Source organism: Sinohyriopsis cumingii, chromosome 11 (assembly GCF_028554795.1).
Source record: "Sinohyriopsis cumingii isolate HCF-2022 chromosome 11, ASM2855479v2, whole genome shotgun sequence".
Taxonomy (NCBI): domain Eukaryota; kingdom Metazoa; phylum Mollusca; class Bivalvia; order Unionida; family Unionidae; genus Sinohyriopsis; species Sinohyriopsis cumingii.
The window spans coordinates 45,099,766-45,115,648 of record NC_142971.1 but is presented as its reverse complement, the minus strand read 5'-3'; the positions used below and the strand labels follow the sequence as shown (position 1 = coordinate 45,115,648).

The window sequence follows — 15,883 nt, the reverse complement described above, 5'->3', positions numbered from 1 at the left end:
AGTGAAGATGGAGATAAACAATTTACGAAAAATGAAGGTAATCATCAGTGATCTGTTGAAAGAAATAAAGGAGGAGAAGGAGGATGAAGAGGAAAGGATAAGGATGAGAGCATGGAATGAAAAAATTGAAAAACAAGAAGAAAATGAAAAGAGGAAGAAAGAAGAGGAGGAAGAGAAGAAGAAAGAAGAGCAGGAGAAGAAAAAAAAGAAAAGAAGAGAAAGAGTGTTGGAGATAAAATAAGAACTTGGTGGAGAAAAAGAAGAAACTAGAAGCAGAAGAAGAAGAAGAAAACCCAAAGGCCCTTTTCAGGGCCAGCCACATTTCTCGAAAAGAGATAGCCTTTCCATTGCCTACCCCTTTTTTTAAATTTAAATTTAAATTTAAAAAAATTTTAAAAAAATCCCAAAAGCCCAAACTTTATTCCCCATGTTAATTTCCCTTGTCCCTAGACAGACCCAAACTCTATGTTAAATTCCCATTGTCCCTAAAGTGACCCACGATTTCTCTCCATGTTAAATTTCCATTGTCCCTAATCTGACCCAGGGGTCTTTTTAATGCTAAGTCCCATTGTCCCTAATGTGCCCCACTTTACTACTGGCGACTGTGTTACGGTAGCTTTCGGACCACCATTGCAGGTTTCATTCTTGCAAAAATATTTTTCATGACTTTTAATAATGGAGGTAAGGAAGCACTTCGTTTACTCTGTAGATTTTAATGACTTTAAACAGCACGTGTAACATTTATTCGAATTAAGACAGCAGCACCCGAATTAAAACTTTACAAGGCTACATGTATTACTCGAACAAGTTTTGTGGAGGAGGTAGCGAAATTAAATTCTCCTTCCTGGCTTGTTGAAGTGAAATTAACGGTCATGCTGCGGCTGTTTCATACCAAGCCAGAAATAGGTAGGTTTTGCAGAAAATAAATATAAGGCCAGTACATGTAAAGATTGGAATTCGCAAGGTCACACTAATGTACATTGATCCGGTTGTTAAAGTGGGACTGTGACCTTTGCACATTAATTCATAATCATACATTTGCTATGAGCGCGTATCCCTCTGAATGTCTTCTATTTCTGAAGTTTATTGGGATGGTGGAATTTGAATGTCTTCTATAGCAGTCTCCTCCAACCATATTGTAGATCCCAAATGATTTTCATGGATACTTTCATTTTGAGTCTTTTCCGCCATTTTTGGGGATTTGGGTGAGGCATTGATCGCAATATATTCCGATGTCAACTCTACACGCTCGGACGTTTGAGTCATTGATACCATGGGTACAAAGCAGCTACTGTCAAGGACTTTATACCTTCCCTAGCGCTCTGAAAGCAAACAAAATCATATATGCTCAACAACATCGTCAGCATCATTTTTGAAATCATCATCATAGTCATCAGCATCGACCACTCCGATGGCCTTAGTGGTTAGAGCTCAGTTTTCTTGTTCCCCATATAATCTGGCGAAATGTGTTACAAACGTAGGACTAACCATTAATAAACATGTATATCGATATTGCTCTGTGTTGAAAAAAACAATATATCATATATATTTATCTATGTTTACATAAATAAATTAAATCCTGTGATCTCTTCTTGATGCCATCTTCTGTTTGATTCTAAACAATGATCAATTCGATCTAAATAATGCAGTAATTTTACATCATCCACATAGATCATATACATATTAACAAACTAAATTGAAATTGTCGTGTTGAAATTGTATATAGTGTTTTTTGTATATATCAATAAAAATGTATGCCAGTATTGTGTGAAAATACAGAAAATGTTTCCCTTTTTCTAAAATGAAATAATCAAAGATCTGCATGTCAATCTTCAGTTTAGATAATTTTATTGGCAAGAATATGGTTTAGAATTTAAAATGTCCTACAAAAACATATTGTATCTTTAATATAATTATCAGTATGATCATCATTAACAACAACACAGCAAACAAACATCATCGTCTTCTTTATGATAATCATTATCATCATCATAAATGATAGATGCATACCTTCTTCAAGCGTTCTAAACCCATGAGGTAGTCGAAAGAAGACCAGTCGCAAGCGCTGCGACACGACACACAAACATAGTCCAGGGGTATTCTCCGCCATAATTTGCAGTCTGGTTCATCAGTGCCCTGACATTTGTAGTGCGCACACGCCTGGCATGCCTAGAAAATTTACGAAAAGAAAAAGTCAAATGAATTTTAATGGCCATTTATAGTATTATATTACACCATACGCCGTTATCCTACTGTCAACTTTTTTTTATAAAAGCTTTCCAAGAATATTAGATTATTATATTCGGCAAACAAAAGGAAATTTTGGACCACATATTCGAAAATAAAACAAGTATCCCCTTCTTTTATAACTTATCTAAATTTAGGGTAACATATATTTCAGCTGACATTTAGCAGCAGAGGGGGCGAATCGGACATTTTGTCCAATCGTTATTTTGCTTAATTAATACTTTCTGCACTCAACGATCTAGTGTCGTCAGCGCCTGGTAAAAAAAAAACGACGTCGGTCCATCCTACACGATGGTGACGTCATTTGGTTTAATTAACACCTTCTGCGCGCCGATCCCCAGTGTCGTCAGCGTCCGGTAAGCACATCGACGACCGCGTCGATGTCATCGCCCCCTCTGCTGCTAAGTGGTTATTTACAATGATCTTACAAACAGAGTGATCACTAACTCCTCCTCTTGGAGATCAATTAGGTTATTTGACTGATCGGTGAGTTTAAAATTAATTCTCGTTAAAAACCGATCATGGCATCGCATATAGACCGGATTAATCGGACTCTCAACGATTAAAAATCCCGGAGGGGCTGTTGGTGAAAATGAATAAAGGATATACCCCTGTTGAGCCTGATTTGATTGCTTGGTATCCACCTGGTAACTCCCTTCGATAACATCACACACTAGATTGATCGCTATCACCGATGCGATATTTACGTTGTATGGAGCAATATGCCTACCATCATCCCCGTTATCGTGTCTGAGGATATAAGTTGATGGACTGATAAAATCATTAAGAGACTTTCTTAGTTCTGGCGCGTTGTATCCTGGAAACCTGAAATCAGGTAAATCGGCTTCTGCGATATTATACTCGGTTAGGAATTTTTGTTTATTATCAGTTCTGTTAGCGGATATTACCCCGACGATTCGTTCATTGATATATTCCATGTCTGATATAAGTTGATTTAACACCTCAACGTGTTTTCGTGTTTTTGTTTCCCGTAGCTGTTCTAGTTGTGATTGGTAAATACGATTAATCTCGATAAAAAACCTATCGATATCATTTAAATTAAGTTCGGCATTGACGTGCGATTTAGGAGTTTTCTCGTACTGAAAATACCAATACATGGTATTCCTGTCTTGAAATGTAAACCAGTCGGGGGATGACGCGTTTTTCATAATAAACAAAACATCTCGATAACTGGGATTAATCTCATGATACGATTGCTTGTCCGCGGGGTTTTCATGAGGTGGATTCTTAGGCCAACCTAGTATGGTTCTTATTGAACTGTTATAGATATCAACCATATACCCCGGTGTGCTTATTTCAATCGTCGACGATAACGTCGGTTCATGAACCGTAATAGCGATTTTTGATTCCTTTCCTGTGATCGATTTTATCCTGCGTTGAAATTCTTTATTGATTTGCTCTATTTGGTATGACCCAGTTGGTATTGTAACCTCCTCCCAGTCTGGGGTCCCATCGGGTTTATTTGTCCGTGCAAAAACCAGCGAGTTATTAGGTTGTTGTCCGTTAAATGCGTCCGCTCGGATATTAGGCCAACTGTGATATACTCGCAATTTTGCCAGCGCTATTTCCTTTACTGGAACCGGCGATGGGAAGTTCACACTGAATTCGGGTTTCGTTGACGTTATTGATATCATATTTGTTTGTACCGGAGTGGTGTTCTCCGCGATCCGCTGAAGTAATTGAAACCCTTCGGGGTTCAGCGACATTATTATTATTCGTTGTCTTTAGTGTCTAATTTCAACAACCAGGTGGTTTCGGCTTCCAGTTGAAAATCCTCGATTTTTGACATCGCGGAGCTATACAACTGGACCATCGTGGAGAATTCAACATCGGATACGAACAAATTATCAATCGATAACGAGATCAACCCGGATAATTTCGAGTACGCGTCGGATACTATTTGATGTTTTACTGTATACTCGTTGAGTTTTTTCTGAAAACACGATGATATCTTCCTAGTGATTGCGTTGGCGACTCCAGCAATTGTTGTCATTGCGGAAACAGCGATTGGAACAGCGATCGGGGCTATCGTGGTTACCGTGGATAAAATAACACCGGCGCCAGCTACTATGCCCGACACTGAGTACACGACCGCGTCGATGGCGGTTATTTTACGACGGTATTTTTTTATTTTTGCACGGTATTGTTCGGAAAGCGTTTTCAAGTTCGCGGAAAATTCTTTTGCGGTATCGAATCGATATTGATGTGACGTAGGTGATACCTCTGATTCAATTTCCTTGGTGGTCATTTTTATTTTAAAAGAGCTAGTGTTTTTAATTACTTAGATTCGCTACAAATTCCACATACCATGTAATATTTGCCCCGGCTAGATTTCTATCAACGGCATAAATTGTAAACAGTTCAGTTGCGTTCTTGTCTATAATTGTTGATATTGTATTGTTAAACCCGGATGAACTCGACGATAATATATTAAACTGCATCATTGAAACCAGTGTCAGTCGATAAATGCCCTTAACAGTTGCGGTGATATTTACTGTATTCTGTGTAGGAGTCCAATCGAATGATCCATGCCGAATTGTGTATACTGTGTTGATGATGTTCTCATGAGGGTTTTTTATTTTTTCGAGTTGCTCTGTTATTCTCGGTAGTTTTTCTTTAATCGCTTCAACATCAGTTATAACTATTCCTACTCCCCGCCAACTCGCGTCTATATTATTCTTGTTCGCTGCAACATTAGTTTTGATTGTTTCTATTTCCCGTGTATTCTCGGTCATACTTTTTTTGTTTGCTGCAACATCAAGTTTGATTGTTCCTATTTCATATGTATGCACGTCTATACCCTTTTTGTTCGCTGCAACATCAGTTTTGATTAATCCTATTCCCCGCCAATACGCGTCTATATTTTTTTTGTTCGCTTCAATATCAGTTTTGATTGTTCCTATTTCCTGTGTATGCGCGTCCACACCCTTTTTGTTCGCTTCAATATCAGTTTTGATTGTTCCTATTTCCTGTGTATGCGCGTCCATGTTATTTATGATCGTTGTAACATCAGTTCTGATTATTTCTATTTTCCGTCCATGCGAGTCTACATTATTTATGATCGTTGCAACATTAGCGCCGATTATTTCTATTTCCCGTTCATGCGCGTCTACACTCCTTTTGTTCGTTGCAACATCAGTTTTGATTGTTTCTATTTCCTGTCCATACGCAGTGATATCATTTATAGTTATTGTGATTTCATCCGGTTTGGTATTTTTTTTACCAAGGAATTTATCAAAGTTGTCATCGATCCTGTTAACATTTTTTCGTAACGAGGTAAATTGGCCCGACAGCGTCGTAAACTCCAAAATAGTATTTTTTATTGTTGCAAGATTCGGTTCGGTTACCGTCGGGGTTCCAAAAAAACTAGCGGTAGTGAGTTGTATATCGGTGACAGATTTTTTCACCTCGGCGACAGATTTTTTCACCTCGGTGGCAGATTTTTTCACCTGCGCGTCAAGTTCGGTCACCGATCTATCTAACCTTGTAAAACCGTCCTGGACTAATGTCACCGCTGATATATGCCCACCCGGTCTGATTCGTCCGTCGGCGGTATACAACGCGATAGAGCCCTCGTCGGCATCACGCTGTCGTGTTAAAACGTCATTCAGTGACATATTACCGGATTTCAATTTACCCTGGCGGTCTTGAAATACAACTATTTCGCCCGGGTCAACACTTGTTAAATTCAACATATCAGCGATTTCATCCTCAATTAGTTTTTTTATGTCATCGGTGGCGGGCGTTTCCGTGGGCTTTTTCAGCGCCGAAACCGGTCGTCCCCAAATATCAATCATTATTATTGTAAATGTTATTCTCTAAAATCCGTTGAGCTTCTACGACCCCACTAGTGTATTCGTTTACAACCACATGAGGTGGTTTTCGCGATGATGAAATCGCCGCGAGTACGTTCAATACCTCGCGGCCACATATCGGTGGGTCGCTTAATCGCTGTGTTGGCAGCGTGGAATAAAAAACCCGGGCTGAACACGCCCGGGCTGAACACGCCCGGACATACCGCATGAACTCTTTCGGCGGGGCTAACCCGTATGAATCAAAATAGACGATCGCACGCGGATCAATCGCGTACGCAACCCAATGAGTTCCCGCTCCGGAGGACCCATCGAGGTTAATTATGCCTGTTTCAGTATTCCTTGGGGCCGCCGGTAATTGATCCCTCATAAAAACACCTCTGAAGTTTTTTATCGCTAACGCGTTTGCGGCGTCTATTAAATCAAAATTAGACATTGGAGTCATAGACTCAGGAGTCATTGACTCCCGAGTTAATAAACGGTTCCCGGTAGTCTTAGACCCTTTCCCGAATACCATGAATACGGGGTTCCCGGTAGTCTTAGACCCTTTCCGGCCACGGGTCGTTTTTTTTTGTAGCCTTTCCCGGTTGCCTTCTTTAATGCCATTCCCGCCGCGGTACCAACGGCCCCCAACGCCGCCGCCTTAGCCACTGCTGGTGCGGCCGCGGCAATCAACGCTGGAATCGCAGCTAACAGCGGAAATATCCCACCGGTCTTTTCCATGTTTTTAATTGCTGCGGCGGAAAAATCTATTTGAACACCCTTTTTATTCTTCATCGCATCATTGAAATGTTTTATTTGACGCGCCGTCAACGATATCTTATGATTACCACCCGCCATCTGTGACGGCTTCAGCGTTATTGTGGTTCCGCATTGTTTAGCCGACTTTGATCGTAATTTCTTGACTTGACCATCAGTCAACTCTACACTGACGACACTATACGACATTTTATTGTAAACGCGTTTGTGTTTTCAATTACATGTTTTCCACTGGTGCATCAACGATTCTCATTCGTCCACCAACGCCTTCCAACAGCATTGATTTATCGCTGAGAATGACAGCAACCGCTCTATAATTAACACCACCCGGGGCTATACGAGCTCGGAAGTGTATATCAACGACGGATTGTCTCGTTAAATCAAGATGTTCCAACGAAAAGTAATAAATCGGATACAGGTTTTTAAAATCAAGTTGTGATATTTGCAAACCAGTGTCGACGTTTTGATCACGACCCATATATGACAGCAATCGATGATACACACGTGCGATATGGTTGTCGCCGTAATTAAGCTGTATATCCTCGGATGGTTCCTGTTGTCCGTTTATTCTCAGCGAAACATCCCTGACTCCTAATTGATCAAATATCATATGGCTGTGTTCTTGACTACCCAATCGATTCCTATTCTGCAGCGCTATGAATATATGACGCGGGGCTGAAACACCCTGTTTTGACGCCAGGTGCCATGTAAACGTATCGGCGACGTTATCCTCTTTAGCATCAGTTGTTACCGCTAGCCAACTCAACAGCGATTTCCCTCCCTGTTCCATAAATGCTAACAATCGTGCTTCCGTGGTAACTGATGGAGTCAGCACCGGCATCCACAATGCCATTTTAGTTAAAATGACTTTACCGGCGGCGACACCAGCAGCACGCCATATTGCATTGTTATCATCGCCCCTTCGCGTCAGCGCGATTGTATGCTTAGCCCCATAGATAACTTTTCTGACATTTCTGCAGAATCCAAATATGTGATGGAGTGGAATCGCGCATGAAAACTTTCGGCGTGGTCCTTGCAACATTCCTACTCGTGTTGCGAATCCTAGATTGAAATCATTGTTGGTGCTTTTTATAACAGTGAAATTGTCACCTGGTTTTGCTCTGCGGTCTGGGTTAGCTGCTTCATCCTGGTCAGCTGCGGTATTTCGTGGTGTCAGCACGTTAACGTACTGAAGATGGTCAGCGTTATTGGTGGTGTCCTTCGAAAACATCATAGATGGGCCCGCCGATCTTGTATAATCATCCGAGTATCTCGCCAACCCAATTATCGTTGTTGCAACATCAACCTCGCGTTCTATTGATTCAATTTCTCGCCCGTCAATAAGATATCTGGCGCTCTCAAATAACGCCATGATACCGTTGTTGACGAAGCCAACTCGAACACGATGGTCATCTGCGTATGGTGCATTATCGGCGGCATTTGTCACGAGTTCTCCCTCGATTTCGATAAACGCTTCACACGGCAGAAAGTATTTACTGGTATCTTGGACCTGAAGTTCAATTCGCGATCGTAGGTCGGGTTGCGCTGCATAATAAGAATAAAATTGATAATCACGGACAGAATCATCCCTGCGCACTGGGGCGTCCATATCAAACGCGGGATCAGCGGTACGCGCAAACATTCTATTATTTATCATGTTGATGTTTTCAATTGCGATTTTTTCGTCGTAAATTCTTTGAATTTAAACCACTCCCCGCTATCGCGTTCATGAGCGCGTTGGTTGCCGCATCGGCGGATGGCGAAGTCGTCGCCAACGACTCTAATTTTTCTTCCACGGCGTTATTTATTACTTTACTGACATTTGCAGGCATCACTGTCGTTGATGGCATTACCGGTGGTTTCTGTTTTTTTCTCCTGAATTTCACCAATGACATTAGTTTGCCCCGCGCGGCTGAAAACGCCCTTCCGGCAACATCTCCAATGGCACTAATACCCTTATCACGAATAACATCAATAGCCTTCATTCCTAATTGTTTGGCTAACGGCGCTACTTTTGGAGCCATTCTTGTAAATAACCCCGCAATGGTGCTACCGAGACCATCTCCATAGTACGCGCGGTAAACAGGCAATCGCGAGTTTACCAAGTAGACGAGTACTGGTTTATCATGGTTGTAGTGTATGATCATCCTTATTAAAAACACCAGTTTTCCAATTAATCATCCACGAGTTCGTCTATGAGCGTTCGATATGCATTAATGTCCATAATACCGCCTGCAAATAACCGCTTGCAAATATCAGCGGCCTCATTGATTATTTCCGTAGAGTTATTTCCGGCTCGTTTTCCTCCAATTAGTACTTCCAGCCGTGATATATCACTGAGAACACTATTAGGGCAGGTAACGCCGTAGGATTCTTTACCAACAGGGTATCCCTTTCCTTTTTTTGGTGTTCTACTCTTAACTTTCTCGAGGAATTTATCGTAATCGGGATCACCACGATGTGGTAATGCTTCTCTATGTTTACTCGCTAAATACACTATTCTTGCCCAGTTCTCCGTCGAGGTTATTTTTTTCTTGTAACCTTCATTGATATACTCATCTCGAATGCTCTTAGTTGATGTTGTAGCAACAAAATTAACTAATTCTTCATCGTCGTCGATGTCTCTAATTTGATCTATTGCGGACTTTTTAAGAACATTACGGGGTATATTTCCCTCTTTCTTTTTTTCTTTCGATGTTTCTTCGGGTGTTTCTTCGGGTATTTCTTCTTCTGGTTCTTTCGCAGTAGCACCTAATTCTTCCTCGTCGGCCATTGTAACATAAGGTTCTTGTGGTTCGGTTATAGCGAGTGGTGGTGGCCTCCGTGTTGTAGCAGCCGCTATTTTTGCAGGGAGTGTTTCTAAAGACCTTTTTGTTTGTTTTGTCTCTGCCGCTATCTTTTCAAGCGCACCAAGAACGGGTACAGTTGCCGCTGTAACATCCTTAGTCGCTTTAGTTACCGGGGCAAAGAGTTGTTCGCTTCCAACAGTAAAATCGGTTTGCATTTGTTGTCGCGTTTGAAGTTTCTCTCTCACCCTGTCTCGTAACGGTATAAACTTTTTAAGCGCTGCTAGCCGCTCTCTGGCTAGCCGAGTAGTAAGTGATTCACCTACCATTATTGTAAATTGATCCGCAATTTTCTAATTTTCCGCCGAGTGTACCATCGGGGGCTCCACGGAGTTTTCGTCTATAATCCTTCTAATGTTTTTGATCTTACTAGAAATCTCCCGGCGTCGTTCATAAACACGTCCGAGTTTTTTTCGTATTATTTCAACGGCAGTAAATAGTCCAATGAATGCATTTGCGTCATTGTGGTACAGGTTCTCATTAATCGTATGTTGTAATCGTTTTATAAAAAAATACTCGCGGGCCAGGGTAAAACGCCCCCGTTTCGACTGTTCGTTAATAATCTCATAATCGGATAATATTTTTTCACTGTCGAGACCATCAGATAATTCAATTCCTTGATTTTTTAATTTTGAAATCTCAGTTAATATATTATTGATGTCTTCGATATTCATTATTCTTATAAAACATCTTATTTCTAATATCAAAAATTTTAATAAAATTATTGGGGCCATTTTTGACCCCGTTTTTTGTATGGACAGTACAATGCCGTAGATCTCCACTCGAGTGTTGTGGCAGATTACAGGCATACATGGACAGTACAATGCCGTAGATCTCCACTCGAGTGTTGTGGCAGATTACAGGCATACATGGACAGTACAATGCCGTAGATCTCCACTCGAGTGTTGTGGCAGATTGCAGGCATACATGGACAGTACAATGCCGTAGATCTCCACTCGAGTGTTGTGGCAGATTACAGGCATATACATATACTTAATTAAGGACATTCACATCTTGGAACCCCAAAGCATACATCTCCGGGAGGGAGGCCTAGGGTGACAAACGTCATCGTAGACCGCCCAGAAGATATGCTTGGGGGACATCACTACATGTACTTAATTAAGGATGAATATATTTACAATGAAATGATTGATGGATGATGGGACGGCACAAGACAGCACAAACATAAAACGGCGGGGCGGAACTCTACGGCCAATTCAACCAATCAAAAGCAACCCAATTAAATTAACCCGGTTGCATGATTGTGAACAAAAGACAACCACACGCCCGGGTCAAGAGCGTGGGTTAGTTTTGATTAGTTGAATTGGCTTTCGAAAGCCCCAGGCTTATAACGAGTCATCTTATATATAAAGTGACTAATACAGCGGCGTCAGTCACAAGGTGTGTGTTAATTTGAATTCCCTTGAATCGTTCGAATCCTTAAATACTTATTAATGGTGTTTCACGGCATTTAAATGAAACCAAATACTCAAATAAAACATTAAAAAAAAGAATACAGCTGTTAGATAACAGCGTGTATTTCATTAGTTTTCATCGTAAAATGATTAATTAATCGCAACATTAATTGGACTTCAAGGGACGCAACATTAATTAGACTTCAAGGGACGTAACTCTTGTCATGCGACGCTATCACAAAACGAGTTATCTCCCTTTGATGTTATATATGAAAATCGAATTCTATGACCCGTCTTTTTTGAGATCGCTGTTTTAGTTATATTCTCCGCAACATCTAGAACTGATTTACTACAAATATCGAAGTATTTACCAGCCGCATTCATAGAGCGAAATATTTTTTCCTCGTGCGTTATTGTATCAAATGACTTTACGGGTTTTGCCTTTCTCATCCCTCCTGTTTTTCCAAATTTGGAATTTTGACTCGGTGTAACAGCTCTTAGATTACACAGTCTGTTATTTTGAGGACATCCATCAATGTGATCAATAACGAGACCGTCGTTGATCAGTCCGTTAAACGCTTCATACACCATCCTGTGAATAAGACAGATTTTTTTCCCAGCATTAAATCGCAAGTATCCGTGATTATTTACGGTACCAACCGGCTTCTTCAGTCTGCGGTTTCTAACAATACCGTCGCGAGATGCCTCGTAATTAACAAACACAGGGTGAGGTCTGAACTCTTGGTCCATTTGTATAATAATACTACTTGTCTAATTTATTATTTGGTTTAATTATAAACCTTGCAATGTAGTCCTGAGGAGTTTTGATGACGAAGTCTGCGGTGGGGTCAATGACGGCGTTTTTAATTCGCTTGTCATAATAGCGTTTTAGTTCCCTGTATCGCTTTCCGCCACAATTAATACACAACTGGGATTTTCCTCTTACACCGACGTGGCAAACCAAGCACGGTAGGGGGCCAAGAGAACCATTACGAACGCTTTGTAAATGATATCCGCAGAATTCACCTCTACATGATTTATTGCACGGGGTTGTCGACCCAATCATCAACCATTTGCAGTGATTCATTATACTATATTCTTTCATTTAAATACTTGTTTTAATTATATGGATGAGTTTGAGAGATTAGCAGTAATTAAGCCCCGGAAAAATATTAGGTTTAATCTCGATAGAGTCCTCAAGGACACACCAAAAGCGTTAATAAACGATAAAACCCTGTTGAGTAAAATACGCGATTGTATCAATGAATTCAAACGTGATGGTGCATCTCACAGTTGGTCAACATTTCGAATTGATGGCATTGTTGATGCTACCATGAACGACAACCGCGCAGCAATGATAATATCACAACTTGACGGTAAAAGGTATTTCTTCAGAGTAAAATTCATTGTCCGGGTGGAATCAGGCGATTGGATCATGCGTGATAAATTTGAACCAGTTCTCAGCGACAAGAAAACAGTCACTGTCAGCCGCGACTCCAAGCCGGGGTTGTTAACCGGAATTGACAAACCATACTATGAACGAGCGTATCCTGAAACAGCAGTTGTTTATGGAATATACCCGTTAAATAAGAAACCTGATATCGGAAAACTGAAACCGATGAAACAGTCAACTGGGATAAATTGTGTAGCAGAACGAATAATAGAGCATTTTACAAATGCATGTCGAGGAAACAAATTGACTGATTTACGACGTAGCAAAATCAACCAGTGGGAACTAACCGTAAAAGAGCGTGGAGCAACCATCAGCGACATAGCGAGATTAGAAACGTCGTTGAGATTTCCAATAACCGTTACAACGATAACCGGTGAAGTATTATACGAATCGAAGTATAAATCGAAGGGAGCCCCAATCAAAATTATCGATCATAACGAACACGCATGGACGCCCGTGATCACAATATTTCCACGGGATAGAACAGTAAAGTATATACCCGAAGAATTCCTGGGAGAACAATTCTCCAAGGACGGTTTTCTCGCGGAGAGGAAACTATTTGATGCTATTGCCTACTTGTGTAAAAACGACCCTGTATCAATGTGGTTACTTCGCAGCGCTGAAAACGATGCGGATACCTTTGATCAGTTTGTAAGACCAAACGGTGAATTATATCGCACTGAAGCATTTCACAACAGGATGAAAAAAACCGCCATAGAATTTGAGGAGCATGATGAACAACTGCTAACAAATTGTTTTACGATTCCATCGGTTGTAGCTCATGTTGCAGCAAGGAAAAATGCGTGGAGACCAACGCGCAGGGAATTTCTACCGGATGTACAATCCAGTTGTTTGGAATACTATCACGGTGGACTATGGAACACTGAATACAACCGCGACGCTATGATCTCGGTTGATATGGTTGCCTGTTATCCAGCGAGTTTTCTCGGGTATGGATCCGCCGCTGAGTACTTTAGACGATTTGGACACCCCAGTCATGAAATGACTCGTGTTGCTATTAATGGACCACTGCCTGATTTTGATTTAACCGGATTCGCTCGCATAGTATCATTTGAATTCGCGGCAGGACTCCATCGCTGTTGCTATATTTGGATCGGTAGACACATGGCTGAAAAGAGATGGCTGCCAATAGCGCTGCTACGGTATATGATTGATTGTAGCATGCTAGTTTCGTTGATTGTCAGTGACGCGATTATATCATACCGGGCACAGACTGAAGTCTGGTTACCAGAACCGGAGCGTCTAGATAGCATAATTGACGAGTCCAGAAAAAACATTGATGCCGACGAGGAATATATCATCGAATGGTCCAGGAGGATATTTAACCAACGAAACCGCGAGGCAAAAGATCTCGGTAGAAGAATAATTGGTAAGTTCACACAAGGTGGAAAAAACCACGACTACAAACGATATTGCTCACGGCTGATTATAGATGACGCAGAATATGATTTCGTAATCAAGGACACAGTGGCAAAAAATAGATACGTGAACTGCAAAACAGCTTTCTTGTCCAATGGAACGAGGTTGGGTACAGTTGTTACCTACAGCGATGGAGACAGCCCGGCGTATCCACATTTGAGGGCGTCTATGCTGGGTTATGCCGCTATTAATTTATTCTCGATGATAAATAGATTTCCTGACACCGCGGTTAGAGTAGCCGTTGATTCATTTTATATTGACGTAGCGTATAAGGGAAACGTAGCCGAGTTTACTAGTCCGGACGAGAGTTGGGGTACATGGAGAATTAAAAATGAAATACGACGCGATTATTCCCCGTCAGCAGATGTCACCGTTGAGAACGACTACTTACGCGGTGATAAATTGTCAGAATGGTCTAATGCACCATCGTGTTCTGATCCAATTTGTAGACACAAGACGGTTTATTTAAGCGGCTGTGGCGGGTCAGGAAAGACGACTCGGGCAATTGAATTATTTCGAACGCGGGCAAGTATAATCGTGCTTACACCGACCCATAGACTAGCGCGAGAAATAAAACAACGAAATGTTGACGCCGTTACTTATCACAGCTTCTTTCGATACAGCGGCGGTGAGTGGACTCCTGATCGAATGGGTGAAAAATTTATTCCCGACATTATCATCTGGGATGAGATATGTACTGTTTCGTTAGATACTTTACAAATGTTTCTTGAGTGGTTGCTGCGCGCGAATACAGCGGTAATCATGTGTGGGGACCATGGCCAACCACCACCATTTGTCGGCGAGGGTCCACATGATTGGTTAAGGGGTTTTGTGGACTATTATGAAGAAACCGATACTGATTACCGAGCACTTGATGAACAACTGCGCGAGGTTAAGAAATTAATCAGATTACAGCCGGATAGAATTCAATGTGAAATAATTCGCGAGGTGATTCCGGAAACGCCGTTAAATGAATTCTGGGAAACATGGAGACCAAACGATTTGATTGTAGCGAGTAGAAAGATAGTCAGAGACACACTTCAGCGGAAGTTGTTTACGTTGCATAAGGAAAAGTTTCCAACGCGTCCAGTGCCGTTATGTTATAGACCCGCGGACACACGGCGGCAGAACATTGAAGTTGAAATTCCAGGCCCGACAGCGTCGGGGACAAAAAAACAAATTCTCGTGCTGAATGATATCGTGCTCGTTGATATCAGCGTCGTCGAGGACGCGCTACGTGCTGATAAATCCCCGTGGACGCTAGGATACGCAACAACAATACATTCCTCGCAGGGACTAACCATCACGGACACAATTGTTTGGATAGTTGATAATCGCATCGAATGGTCGAATCTAGTCTATCTTGCAGTGTCCAGAGTACGAAGGATAAATCAGCTTCGAAGAATTGTTATTGACGCAGCCGGTGACGGAGTCACTGACGAAGCCGGCGACAAAGTCACCATCGATGCAAGCGTCATTGATAGAAAACTCTCGGGTTACCGCCAACAGGATAAAAAAAAACAGCGGCGTTTTGATATTGATGCCGAATTAATAATCTCGCTACGACAACAACAGAATAATCACTGCGCGAGTTGCAATTGTATAATGAGTTGGCGTTATTCGGATAAAGACACTCGCCAATTTACCGTGGATAGGATCGATAACAGTCTCGGTCATGTCAAAAACAATGTGAGGTTGACCTGTCTTGAGTGTAATAGACGCAACGGCGCTAGTTAAGACCACGCGGGGGTAATTGAGTATCGTTAGGTATCACTTGTAGTTGCTCGCGTGTAAATCCGCGCTGAGGAGCAGTTGAATCCAGTCTATAGATCGGTGGTCTACCAGTTGATCGTGTTATCGTTGATATGTTATGTGTGGTAACACTCCAAA

At 41.5% G+C, this 15,883-nt stretch overlaps 1 long non-coding RNA gene across 1 annotated transcript in view; it reads right to left on the bottom strand.

Annotated features, from left to right (window-relative positions):
* Positions 1-697: 697 nt before the first annotated feature.
* LOC149788045 (uncharacterized) overlaps positions 698-15,883 on the bottom strand; it is a 19,107-nt gene continuing 3,921 nt past the window's right edge. The window contains exons 2-3 of the long non-coding RNA XR_016424138.1: positions 2,011-2,169; positions 698-1,322 (exon numbers count right to left, since the gene is read on the bottom strand). This is a non-coding gene — a long non-coding RNA (uncharacterized LOC149788045). The remainder of the gene's footprint in view (positions 1,323-2,010; positions 2,170-15,883) is intronic.